A 14,707-nucleotide genomic window follows, 5' to 3' on the forward strand; every position below is an offset into this window, starting at 1 on the left:
AGTACCCAAAGATGCTCTGGGCTCAGTGTATCAGAGATCTGGTAGTTTACACAGGAAGAATATGAGCCAAAGAAGAGAAACCATTAGCAGACTCATCATACACACTTGTGAGAATTCAGTAACAATGTTCTGGGTGGTAAGATGCCCTAACCTAAAACAGGCTTTTACTGAGAGGTAGCAGGGAAGACCAGTATGCATACCAGGAAGGAAGGGGAGAAGTTCACAACTTCCAGGGTGTGAAAGCAAAGAGGAGTATAGTCAGATTTTCTTTGGATCACCAGCTCACAAATAATGACACGGAGACTTCTTATTATGTATGAAAGCCTAGCCTTAGCTTACGCTTGTTCCCAACTAGCCCTTATAACTTAAATTAACACATTTATATTAATCTACGTTCTGTCATATGGCTCATTACCTCTCCTCAGTACCATATGTCCAACTTCCTCTATGTCTCACTTGGGAATCCCCACCTCTCTGATTCTTCCCCGAGTTCCCCTCTCTCTGGGGAAGCCCCGCCTATCCTCTCCTGTCTAGCTATTGGACATTCAGCTCTTTATTAAACCAAACATAAGGTGCTTCAGACAGGTGAGGTGAAGCAGAGGCACAGCTTCACAGTGTTCAAAAAGATGAGCCCACAGCAGAGGAGAGCAGCCAAGGGAGGCTTTCCCAGTCAGCCACCTTCTAAAGCTCCAGTGAGGAGCCTAACCTGGCAGGCTGAGTTGCTCCATTAAGGTCCCAAGCTCCATTTTCCTGTCTTTGAACAGGTTGAGCCAAGCTTTCTAAAATGACTCTCCCCAGGAAAATCACAGAAGTCTGTTATTCATGGAGGAGATGCCTGGTGGCCTGGGAGTTATCTCCAAGTTCTCCTACAGTGCCTACAAAATAGCAGTCAGTGCTGCCTGTCGCTTGGGTGAAAATATGGCCACATGGATGGAATTGATTTACTACCAGAGGAAGGGGCATTAATCCAGCAACAAATTTTCTCTACTGGGACATGAGGTGGTAAATTACAGCTAGCCAGCAGCAGCTCCAACTCTGTGTGAAGTGTGTCTTGTGGTGTGTGTGTGTGTGTGTGTGTGTGTGTGTGTGTGTGTGTGTGTGTGTGTGTGGTTAATAAAGGGATTCTTAATGGATGATCACATTTTCCCATCTAAAAACCATAGCAGGTGATGAGATTGTAAAAACACAAAGTATAGAAATGCCTTCTCCTGGCCCTTACTGACACTTCAAAACACGGTTAATTGAGTGAGCCTTTTTTGTCTGTAGTCAGGACATCCTGTGGTTTTGAGTATCAAAAGAGAATTAACTCAACCGGAATAATTTATAAAACACCCGTTGCATACAAGGCAGCTTTCTTAGAACAAGGGATCATGATCACAGCTGTTATTAATGTTATTACCTCTCTAACTTACTGAATGCCTCCCATGTTCTGAGCACATTACCTAGACATCTTCCCCAATTTTTAAGCAACTCTGGAAGGCAGCCTTATACTTTCTGATCTACTGAGGATAATCCAGGAGACCTCAGGAGATAAGGGGCTTGTGTGAGGCACAGGCAGATATGAGCCATATCTAGATTTTTTATTATATCACATACATTAGACCCGGACCTCAAGATTGGCAAGCCTCCTGAAAATTTTGAAGTTGGGTATGGTTGTACTATTGGTTGTGTAACCCTCACTCACCCAGCAGAACCAGAACCCACCAGTCCTCTGCTGGTATGGATTCTAAGGAAGATCAGATAGGGTTTTGCCCTTTGTCCCCTCTGATCCTTTGTGAGAATAAAACTGAAATGACAGGTGAGACTCAAACCATGTCTTTTTCCCTATGGCTGGTATGCTGCTAAGTAGCAGGGCTACCTGTGAAAGGACACTGTATTCTGGACCCCTCAAAACACTGCACCAGTACTCTCTGAGATCCAAAGTAATTGGTACAGTACTGAATTGTCAGGTCCACTCTACCAGAGGATGGCGCGGTATACAGCAGAAGATAGGTTCCAGTCAAGTCTGTGATGTGCTGGCTGCTTGTTCGAAAGCCACTGGGAGAGCAGGTGTTGTGAGTGGTACTGTAGCATGGAGTGACTGAACAGCACTGCAAAAATATGGAAAATTAAAGAGTAAATAGCCAACATTTTTCTGCAGAAAAAATTTCAATGGGTTATGGAGAGAGAATGTCTTGGCTACACAGTATTCGGTGGGTCTACTGTATATACTCAGCCACCACTCTACCATCTCAGAATTATCTACTCACGTTTTCATGGCCAGAGACTGTGGAGTGGTAGGTGTGGGGTAGGCGGCTGCATCACAGCTTCAGTACTTTTACAATCCAAGACTGCTGGTGGTAGGATTTTTAAAAGGGTAGAGGAAATGGGAGAGGGGAGGAAGAAGAGGGAGCGAGGTAGGGAGTAGGGGGGGAGGGAGGGAGAGAGACAGAGACAGAGAGTCTAGCCCAAACTGATTCCCCAGCAGCAAGCTGGGCTCCTAAAGATGGAATCAAGCAATCCATCAAGGAGGAAATTAGGACACTAAAGGAGGGAATTGAAAATGAAGCTGAGACTGACAAGGAAGTAGATGAAGTATGAAAAGAATTTTTCTTTTTATGCATTTATACATGAGAACTTCAAAACTACCACATCTGAGAGAGACCACATTTCCATTTGCACAATGAACTTGAAGCACTAAAATTCAAGATGAAGGTCACAATGACACCAATGATGTAGTGACTAAGTGCCCTGAGACCCTGCTGTACATGTGGACACACAGGCATGTTTGTGCACACATGCTTACATGTGCATACACACACAGAGATGATGTGGTATTCAAGCGTGCCCTGAGCCTTTTCTGAACATTGAACATGTACACACATGCTTGACTATTATGTGGTTTCCAAAGGTTTCCAAGTGTGTTGTAAGGCCCTACTGCACATGTGCACACATACATACCAGTCACACACACACACACACACACACACACACACACACACACACACACACACACACACACTCACACTCACACACACACACACACACACACACACACACACACACACACACACACACACACACACACACACACACAAGTGTGACCCTGTGACCTCAGGTTCTCCACCGACTTCTATGTAATACCCCTTCTGCAGGAGGAGAGGGTTGCTTACAAACACAGACATGGCCTGTCTCCCATGCTGAAAGACAGTAGTTAGTTATTCACTTCCAAGTGCTATTTTCAAGGGGACCTTTGGCGTTCTGTCTGTTGTGTTCCTGGTTCTGGCTCCATTGATGCAGGCAGAACAAGAGCTTGTTTCCCCTGTATTTGAGCTTTGTCTATGGTGCCCTTCATTCTCTCACCTAGCAAACATCTATTAATCGTCCTGTATGTAAATGAGTAAATAACTGTATAATACAAAAATGGGCACATTTCAAGATTTGGAAGGAGATGAGCCCACGGGAAGGAACCAATTTAAAGGGACCATTAAAGAGCCTGGGTACAAGAAGGCATGTTTGCTTGGGAGGGAGCCTCAGGTAAGGCTCTGAAGCCCAGGAAGAGTAAAGAGTCAGACAGGCAGCATGGAATTGGAGTGGGGTTCTATCATGGAGGCATGGTGGCAAATGACAGGGGAGATTTCCATACAGGAGATTTGATTAAATAAATGACTGCATTAAGGAAGATGAAAGCCATATTTCTTAGTATTAGAGAAGGGCTTAGAAATACAGAAGATGAGAATGGGAATAAACCTGAGGATGGGTTAGAAGCAAGCATACCAGTATTAACCACAATATCACACATACAGACCAATGAAAAAACAAACATGCATACAAATAACATGGGTGCCTGGGACAGTCATACTCCCTTATATCCTGTTCTTGGCTCAAACTGGACACAGTGACAAATGGTGATTTTCAAGGCCAATATGGGGGGGGGAGCCTAGAACATCTTGTGCCAGAGATTAACGTAGTATTTTTTGTAATAAAGAGAACATGTCTGAATGGTATAAAAACTGAAAGAAAAAAAAGAACCACAATGGCCAAATCCAGAAAACCAAGCATCCAGAAAAATCAGAGTAAAACAGTTTGAATGTGAATTCTCCCCCAAGAGCTTGTGTCTTAAACACTAGGGTCCTAGCTAGAAATGCTGTTTTGGGATGGTGCAGAATCTTTTTCACATGGAACCCAGTTTGTGGATGTGGGAATGGACATGGAGGAAATAAAACAAGGATTGGAATGGAAGGGCTGAAGCAGCCATCTACTTTGGGGAGGGAGAGAGGAGTGTGTGTGTGTGTGTGTGTGTGTGTGTGTGTGTGTGTGTGTGTGTGTTAGAGGACAACCTTGGGATAGGTCCTCACTTCTACTGTGTTTGAGACAGGATCTCTTTTGTTGTTCTCTGCTACATATACCAAACTAGGTGGCAGAGAAACTTCCACTCTCCAGTCTCAGTTCTCTCTCTCTCTCTCTCTCTCTCTCTCTCTCTCTCTCTCTCTCTCTCTCTCTCTCTCTCTCTCTCTCCCTCCCTCCCTCCCTCCTTCCCTCCTTTTTTTCTTTGTGCTGTAGAAGCATTGGAATTATGTAAAGCCACCATGCCTAGTTTGCCATGGGTTCTGGGGATAAGAATTTAGGTCCTGATGTTTATATGGCAAGCCCTTTATCCGCTGAGCCATCTCCTCATGCCCTAAGCACTGACTTTAATAAATGCAACATGGTTACACAAGGAGTGCCCTCGTTTGGGGGAAATACAGGCTACAGGACTCCCTGGGGGAAGGGAGACTAGTAGGTTAATGACAGGATTCAGCTAGTTCCAGACATAAGCTCTGAAAGTAACTCAGCTATTTGCCTTTGAGGTGCTCACTCTTTTTTCTTCCTCTGGATCCCAGAGCCCCAAAACCTCCAAGAAAGTGGCTCTTTACAAACAGGAGAAACACATGACATAGGAACAGAATACAGCAATGTTGCCATGGGCTGCACAGTTACCACCCCACATCGTCACAAGTTGGTGTGCACACCTCCAGAAGTCTGGGGGATTTTACAAAATCAAGATCTTCCTCCATCCCCTCCTTCCACTTATTTATTCATGCTACAATAACAGCTGTGCCAGAATTTATTACATGATTGTGAGATGCAATAACGAGCAAGAGTAAGAAAGCCAGGAGTTTGAGAGGTGGCTTAGGGGTGAGGGCATTAACTACACAAGAACAAAGTCTAGATGTCTAGTACTCATGTAAAGGCAGGGCATGGGGTACATGCCTGTAACCCCAGATATTGTGAGCAGAGACAGTTGTATCCCAGAGGCTTGGTATTCAGGGGAAAAGATTCAATGTCAACCTCTGGCCTCCTCATGTGCACACACACACACATACACACACACACACACACACACACACACACAGAGAGAGAGAGAGAGAGAGAGAGACAGAGACAGAGACAGAGACACAGAGACAGGGAGACAGAGACAGAGAGAGACAGGTGTATCCCAGAGGCTTGCTGTTGAGTTCCAGGTTCAGTGAGAGACTCTGACTCAAAATTAAGGTGGAGAACTATTAAGGAAAACATGCAACGTCAACTTCTGACCTCCACATGTGCCCACTCATGTGTGTACATGTGCACACACACACACACAAACACACACACACACACACACACACACAGAGAGAGAGAGAGAGAGAGAGAGAGAGAGAGTCAGACAGAGATCGAGACATAGAGACAGAGAAAGAGATTTATAGAGACATAGAGACAGACACGTAGAGAGAAAGAGACAGAGAGTGCATGAGACAGAAAGAGATACACAGAGAGACTGCCAGGGAAAGCCACTGGTTCTGTGAATTCTGTCTGTTTGCAGGGGAGGCAACAAGAATTCACAGTGAAATAGGCTTGATGCCCTGCTAGGGAGGCCATGCTCCCCTGCAGCAAAGCCTGCCACCATCATCTCAAAGCTGTTGAAATGCCCACTGAGTCCAAAGACAGAGCAGAGACCTAGCTCTGATCTCCTGGCTGTCACCCAGGCTCCTGGCCCACTGTGGCCTGTCCTTCTAACTCCACCGTGAATGTATTTGTGTCCCTATGCAGCTCCCTGAGCCCCTGAGACAAGAAACTTGTTACAGTGGGTCACCTGGTCCCCACCTTGCACAAGTGCACCAAGGGAAATGGATACATGAAAGAGGCCAGCAAGGAAATAATTGCCAGGCAGAGAGACTCGATAATTGCTCAGTGACTGAAGTTTGCAGAGTGCAGGAGCTCTGGAGTTCCCTTAATTGATGTTCTTGACATGGGCTAGAAAACAACAGGGCAGCCTGTAGTAATGATTGCAGGGCTCACTAGTCCCCACAGGGAGATTGAGACTCTGTTTCTAACACCTTGATGTGTATAAATGTACACCCCTCCCCCTCCCAGCAGCACAGCCAGGAGGTTTGCCTGCAGACTTGGCTTTTCCTTTGTCCCCATTGCACTCAACTGAATGGGTACCTCTTGGCAGATTATTTGTGTTTCTGTAAAATATACTTCATGATACACCTATATCAGGTCCTTGGCCCTTTTTAATTGGTTATTATTATTATTGCCATTGAGTTATTTGATCACTGTATCATGTTGGCCGTTGCAGCACTATTTATAACAGCTGAAACATGAAAAGGTTCTGTCAGTAGATGAATGGATAAAGAATTGTAGCATGTATAACATGTAGTTTGCACCAACTATGTGGTAAGCCTGTATTGCTGAAGATGCCACACACTCTAGCTACAGGACATAGAGAAATCAATCTAAAACCTACTGATAAACTTCTTCCCTGCTAGGAAGCTTTCACAGTGCCAGAAGGTGCTATGCAGGTTGCTGAGGGAGAATAGACATCAATAATCTTACCCAGTGTTGGACTCTGCATGCTACAATACTGACCCATCAGGCAAGATAAACCCACTGATACAATAGTGCTATGACTGTTATAGGGCACCCCATTGCTTTCTGATCAGATGTGATGTCTGCTCCACAGGAGGGATTCATGTCTGTTGCTGTAAACCTGGTCAAAAGCCCATGACTGGGAGATTATAGGCTCTAGGGGAGGACACTGTGGTTGTTACTTTGCTAAATGACCATGTTGTCAAACTGCTTCCTAAATATTTGTGTTTTTAACTGTAGACCTGGTCTGCTCTCAACCATGGTGGAGAAGCTCCTTATTGCATTGGGCAGCAATCAATGCAGAGACGCATATGTGGTCAGAGTGCTGAGAATGAGTGACTATGGGCGCTCAGCCCTAAACAGGACATCTTTATCAAACCCCAAGCCTCAGTGAATGTCTCAAAAGAGGAGACAAAATAAATAGAACCAGACATGGTGGCACACACATTTAATACCAGCTCTCAAGAGGCAGAGGTGGACAGATCTCTGTGAATTCTTCTAGGTCTACATAGTACTGCACACACATGGTGCATAGACATACATTCAGGAAAATATTAATACAAATAAATTAAATCTCAGAAACTAAAATGAAATAAAATAACACACTAAGCTCATTTAGTGATGCCCATATGTTCATGGATTGGAGGCTATATGTGTTAGGAATAAAGTGTGTGGGAACCCTTGGTGGATTCCACGGCAGGCGAGGGTGACCAAGGCAGTGGACAACTATGCCAGACAGACAGAGTTTAATGAGAAGTTTTATTAGAAAAGGAATCAGAGGAGAGGAAAAAGAAAAGAGGTAAAGAGACACAGGGACAGAGAGAGGGCAGAAGAGAAGAGGGAGACAGGAAACGTCCTGTCTGACTAGGGGAACAGCGGGAAGGAGAGCAGAAAGAGAGCATAAGTGTGCAAAGGTCTTTCTTTTAAAGGGGTCTTTTGCACCTGGGCTGACCAGGGTACTGCCTGAGTGCATTCTTCCAGGTGACGGGGGCAGGCCAGCATAATGCCTGAATCCTTACAATATGAAAATGGACACACCACTAGTTACTCTAGCAACAAAGAATGATTCTCCTTCCCATCATTGGCTATCAGCTACCAATAACTCCTCACTAAGAAATTGGGGTCTCGTGAGCTCCTGCCCCAGCTTGGTCTACATAACAAGTTTCAGGCGAACCAGAGTTGCATGGGGATATCCTGTATCAAAACACCAAAAGGGATAAAAAGGAAGGTGCCAGAGGAGGTTGAGGGATGCTGTCAAGTTGAGGGATGCTCTTCTGGAACTCACAGTGGCTGTGATTACATGCACAAGACCTACACAAAACTGAATCGGTCAGAATTCCAACACAGATGGATGAGTTTGACGTGTCTTCATCAGAAAAGGAAAAGAAAGGAGGTGAGGAGGTCTGCATGCTAACTAGATACTGTAATTATGTCACAGTGAACCCATGTGTTCTGTTCACCTTCCACTTGTGTGCATGTATATGTGTGTAAGTTGTCTATTATACCTCAATTACGCTGGAGAAATGTTTCTAACTTTTAAGAATACAACTATTGTAGAGGAGAGTTAAGTTTTAAGGCATGTGTCCACTGCTAATCCCAGGGACACTGAGTGAGAGATGGGTGAGATCTGGTTTCGGCCCTGGGTTCTACTTTTGTCCTCTTCCTGTATGAATAAAGATGGTAAAAGACAAAGTGGACACGGTGGGGGCATGGATCCAAGGATAAAAGCAAACGCCATTCATGAATATGAAGAGGATATCTTCAAAATCCTTCTCCATTCAGAAAGCTCTCCCAGGTTTCTTGGGGACTGTTTGGAAGCCTCCTGCCTTGTCTTCACTCCTTCTGTGCCTTGATTGGGGACACATACGAAGTTGGAACCCATCAGATTTCTACCCAGGAATCTTCACCTTAAAAGACTCAATCTGAGTCTAGTGTTGGGGGATACAGAATGTGAAGCTCAGAAACTTAAATGTCTTTGTGTGTTAAAAAAATTAATCCAGTAAGCTGGACTAGGCTAAGGGCTGTCCCACAGTATGGCATCCTATCTGCAACAGGATGAACTCTACCACAAGCTCCTCCTTTGTGGCTCGAGGTTAGAGCTTGTGTGTGGCTTAGTGGTGGTGGGGAGGTTACAGGCTTGTGATGAATAGACATAGGACCATTTGTTGGGGGTGGGGGGCTTCTTGATCTTTGTTCATCACTTCACTACTGACTCTGCTAACAAAGACACTGCCCAAGAGCAGGCCATCAGCTTCTCTCCTGCTAGTTGTAGTCCAGTGGACAGACAAGTTTGACTTTTTATATTTCCAACAAGTTTCATCTTACCTGTCCCACAGAGAGAGAGGGGAGTGGGGGAGAGAGAGAGAGAGAGAGAGAGAGATCCTTGATATATACTATTTCTGATCTGCCTGCCCCAGAACCTCTCACATACATAAATACCCTAACCTGTATACTCATCTCCTTGTTTCATTGTTTGCTGAGGTTTCCTTTTCCCTTTGCAGCCATCTGGGCCCAGATGGGACTCCTCAGTAATGATTGTCCTACCTGCCTTTGACCCCAGCTTCAACTGATGCTGCATGGACATGCAGTTCTCTAATCAGCAATGACAAGTGACTTCCAAAACCAAGATAAACCATGACTTTCCTTACTTCTTTTCATCACTACTGAAAAGTCTTAGAAGCCACAGTTTGTCAGACATAGAAGTCTTTTTCACCACTCTAACCTAACCTCACCTCCATTCACTACCCAAGGGTGTGTTAGCTACTGCTCTGACTGCTGTAACAAAACACCTTAATAGCTTAAGGAAGGTTTTATTTGACTCAAGGCTTGATGATAATGATGAGAAAGGCATGCTGGTAGAAGAATGAGGCAATTAGTCACATTGTGTCCCTAGGAAGCAGAAAGTGGTGAATTTTGGTGCTTAGTGGGCATCTTCTTTTGCTCTTTGGGGTTCCTAGTCTATGGGGATAGTGCCTCTTGTGTTGATGGTAGACCTTCTCTCCTCAGTTGACTCTATCTGTAAATATCCTCACAGATGTGTCCAGGAGTGTGTCTCCCATGTAGTTCTGAATACACTCAAGTTTACTGAAATATCCACTGTCACAGAGTGAAGTTAATCATCCTTCCCTTTTAGAAACTACCAAAGTTCATACTTGAGTTTTCAGTGGCAATGCACCACCCCAGACAGTGATTTTCTGCCTACCCAGCTGTCATTTGGCTGTGGTGAAGACCATCTTGTTTCTGGAAGTAAACATGGAGATGAAGGAGAAGAAAGACCCTCCGTTGGTTGTCTTACAGACCTACTGCTAAATCAGCCAAGAAGCAGCAGACCTTCAGGGGTGTCACTGGATTCCATGCAATGGACATACATTTCATTGAATGTCCCCTGGGATTATATAACCTCGGGTGTTCATAATTGACACTTTCTGTTCTTCTTTCCTGAGGTCTCAGTATGAAGACAGTGTATTCAGTAGTGTGTAGAACATTGAAGGGCAAATATTCCAAGGACCTGCTTTGTTCAAACAAGCCCTAATTCATATGCTTCTTGTTGACAATGAAGAAAATGAGATCCTTGGGGAGAACAGTACCAGTGTAATGACCAGTGAGGAGTGCTGAAGCCTTCACACTTCCATAAAACATGAGCATGTGAAGTAGGAAGCCAAGAGGCAAGGCATTCATTTTATTCTTCTGCCTGAGTGTGCAGCACCTGAGGGATTTAGGAGACACAGGTCATTTCCACTGTTTATTCATCTATTCTTGCCTTGAAAATCACCCCAAAGAGTAATGGATTGTCTCAGTACCAATGCACTCCTTTCCATGCCTCTCCCTAATCAAACAGACATGCATCATGAGAGCCCTCCTTCGTGCCACATGTCTGCAACCGAGATTCACAAGTTCTGATCTGTGCCTGGTCAGTTCCTTCTGGATTTGCTGAGTGACATTGATGCTATCTGTGGCATTTGCTGACCTGTCCAGCTGTGAGCCTGGCCAGGAAGCTTCACTTCTCCAGGTGCTTAACTCTCCATGAGGTGTCTCATCATCTGGTGCCCCTACTGGCAATATCTCATGCCAAGCAATAGCTTATGTTTTGATAAAACTAGGCTCCAACAGGAAAAGGTTCCGTATGCAGTGCTTAAAAGTATCTTTCAGTGTTAAGAATTTCATACATGTGTACAAAGAAATACCATGGCTATCCTTCCTCCCAATTCCCCATATATCCCCCCAGAACTCTCCCTTACCATCTATATGTGCCTCTCTTTGATGTTGTTTTTGTTTGAGCCCACTAAGTCCAGTTACTTTTGAACTCTGCATTCTGATAAACAATGTCTTATTGGCCAAAGAAAACACAGAAAGTGTAGTTCATTGGTTCTTTGGGAACTCCCATATTACTTCTGCCTCACACCCATCCATACTACTGTCTCAGGTGTGATCATACAGGTCCTGCAGGGGATGCAGAGATTGCCTCCATGTAGTTCTGAGTTCAGGGTAACTCTGCGCACCAGGATTGTAACCCTAGATATCCTCTTTTAAATAGTGACTACAAGTGATTAAGCAGTTCTCTCATGTATTCAATGCATTTTCCAAGTTCAGGAGAAAACTGGACAAATAGTTCCCAAAGCAGGGATGTCTGGTCTACTGTGGTGAGTCTAAGTTCCATGTTAAGTGGACCATAGGTAGGGAGGAAGGCTGACAGGTATTCGCAGTGAAGCCAGAATCCCATAGGGTTGGAATCTTCTCCTTAAATGTAACCTAGAAACAACAACAACAAAATTCCACAGAGAGGCAGCAATAGCCTTTGCCTCCCCTGGAATCCATAACAGCATGCAAGCTCTCTCCCATGTCTGCACACTCAATTATTATTTTCAGTGTACTTTCAAAGACTGGCATTGCCACAGCGAAGTACCTTACACATGTTCCATGGACATGAAAAACAAATACCTTCAAAGTAACTTCCAGTCAAAGAGTAGAAATAAATGTTCATTCATTTAGATCTGGATACTCTGTAATTAGAATTTGTATAATAAAATAATTAATTGTACACCTGTAGGCATTCACATACAAAATTATAACATCATTGTTTATAACAAGAATAATATGAAAATAATCAAATGGTTCTGTTAGGAAAATTATGGCACATCCAGTGGGTGAAACCATGTGTGTCCGGTACCAAAGGTTGATTACACATCAGAGTTAACAGCCTGGATATTAAATTACGGTTAAGATCTAACTAACTCAATGAAGAGGCCTATATGGAGATTAAAACTGAATAAAAAAGTATTACTCAACTCTTATGTTTATTTCCAGTCAGGAGGACTCTACATAGTTCGATAACTTTTCTGAACTTTCCTGACCTTTGCAAACAGACATCTATTGTTTTCCAAATGAAAATCAAGTACTTAATCATGGCGTCATCTCATTTTGTAGAACCTGAAAGATTGCTGAAAGAGCTTGTCTTGCTTCCCTTTCCCCAACCGGAGGCTAGAACTCTGATTCTGAGCAAATTGTCCTTCGTTCTGAGACAGATTAGATCTCAGAAATCTCATCCATGTTCCCAAGACCCCACGGGTTTCTTGCTAAGGAACAGGAAGCATTCCTGACATTGCTTGGAACAGGGTCCTCTGTTACTTCCCAACTTTTACATAATAGGCAGTAGGATGCTTTGTCCACCCACTGCTTATTCTCCATATGCCTGTGGTGGATGTACAGGAAACCTCCAAGATGTCCTGTCAATGAAGAACTTGCTGCCTGAGGGGCTGAGTATGCTGAAGGCTATCATACTCTTGTGGGACTGTCTTGGTTAAAATAAGCTACCCTGTCTGAGTTCAAGGCATCTCTTTGGCTATCCCACACCCATCAGCAAGTCAATAGTAGAAGCACAAAATCTCATCTCCTTTGCACCACCTCTAGACATCCATAAAGGCTGGTTTGGCTTCAAGAGTCCCAGGTAGAATAGAGTAAAGGCTCAGTGTGGCTTTACTCCTCCCATTGCTGAATCCTTCTTCCTTTACCATAGATATGACCTCCAGCACAATGACTAATAAACTTCTTTATGCTCATATCCATCCCCAAGTGTTCTTTCTAAAAGATTTCCTGTAGCACCTGAAGATTCTCTGTATCTCCTCCTGAGATGCTGGTACCAAGGGCCCCATTCCACCTGGCATTGACTTGTGCAGTGGTCACGTTCACGCTGGAGTCCTGACTAGTCCTGACCTCATAGGATTGTCAGATCCCTATTCACAGCCTCGGTGACCTGTGACTCCCTTCTGATCCTTCCATACTCTTTCAATGACGTATTTTACAGACTTTTACACCTTAGCCAATATCCTGATAACTTCAAGAAACAGAAAACAGTTATCTTCCTTTTTTCCCTTGGAATTTTCAGATCAGCAGAGGACATACACATTAATCAAGTTATCATAAAAATTCATACATAGTAGTTTGTATGATATGAAAATTCAAGCATTAAGACAGTTTAACTTATACACCCAGTATTTTGGGTTGGCTCAACATGAAAATTACAAGTTGTGTTAAAGTCCTATATTTGATCTTCCCAACATGAGAAATAAATCAATACTAACAATTTTCTCTACTCAGTATTAACATCTGCTCAGCACTCAAACTAAACACTCCATCCCATTTTCCTGCTTCTTTCCTCCATTTGTGCCTTTGTCTTTATTTTTTAAATAAAGCCTCACTGTCCCTTCAAAACTCTGATTGGATATTGACTTTCTTTCTCTTATTTACTTACATCCTGTGTGATGCAACTAACATTAGGATCGAAACTTAAAAGGGTGCTTGGAAATTAAAATCAGAATTAAGCAAAAGTAAAAAAAATTAAATAAATAAATCCCCATATGTACAGGGCCATTTTTGCTGATGTGCCTTTGTTCTGATACTGTTAGGATTTGATATATATCTCCCTATTTGCTCCTGCCAATTCCAAATCAGCTTAATAGTAATGTACTGAAGTCATTTCTAACAGAAGTGGGGCTGTGGTGACCACACCAATGCTAAAGTCTATTTCCAGGAGAACAACTTGCAGAGCTCTTAAAGGACTGCCCAGTGTGCTTGTGTGGGAGGCATGGGGCATTCTTTGGAGAGACAGGGAAGATTTGTGCAAAAATCCTTAAGGGAATGGAGCTGAGTGGGACAGTATGATGGGGGAAGGAGGAGGCAGAGAGATGATGGTAATTGCCCATGGTAGTCTTTGGGGAAGAGCCTTCTGTTTCCCAGTTTGGTGACAAGGCTAGAAAGGGCTTCTCTTAGAGACCTTTCCAAGTGTTTTCACAATAGTCTTACACCTTCCAAACACATAGAGAACTAAGATACAAATTATTACATTGAAATCTCAGTGCTAAGCATAGGTCATCTTCCCAGGAGGTATTGGTCAAAGAAGACCCAGAAACATCCCATAGTCCATTGCCATTGCTCCTGGTTTCCCATGATAACTAGATGGTTCATTCACATAGCAAGTATCCAGTAAGTTTTGTGAAGAAGAGAAAAATGATTCATGGTAGTTGAATACACCATCTCAAATGAATGTCAAATGTAGACACAGTAAAGAAAAAATTACAAAAAGAAATAAATACTAACAAAGGTCTGTCTAGGTGGCAACCTCCCTAGGAAAACATGCAGCTTGCAAAGGATCTCCCTTACCCCCCTCCAGAAGGGGAGAAAAAGAAACACAAGAGAAAGTACCTGGTACAGAGCCCTGAATCTTACTTCATGGATGGGAAATGCCCAGAATGCTGCATGGTCTTGACCTTGCATAAACCATAGTCTTGTGCATTGGTTGCTCCACTGACCTCTGTCAGCCTACAAGCAAGGCTTAAAA

Source organism: Cricetulus griseus, chromosome 10, assembly GCF_003668045.3.
Source record: "Cricetulus griseus strain 17A/GY chromosome 10, alternate assembly CriGri-PICRH-1.0, whole genome shotgun sequence".
NCBI lineage: Eukaryota > Metazoa > Chordata > Mammalia > Rodentia > Cricetidae > Cricetulus > Cricetulus griseus.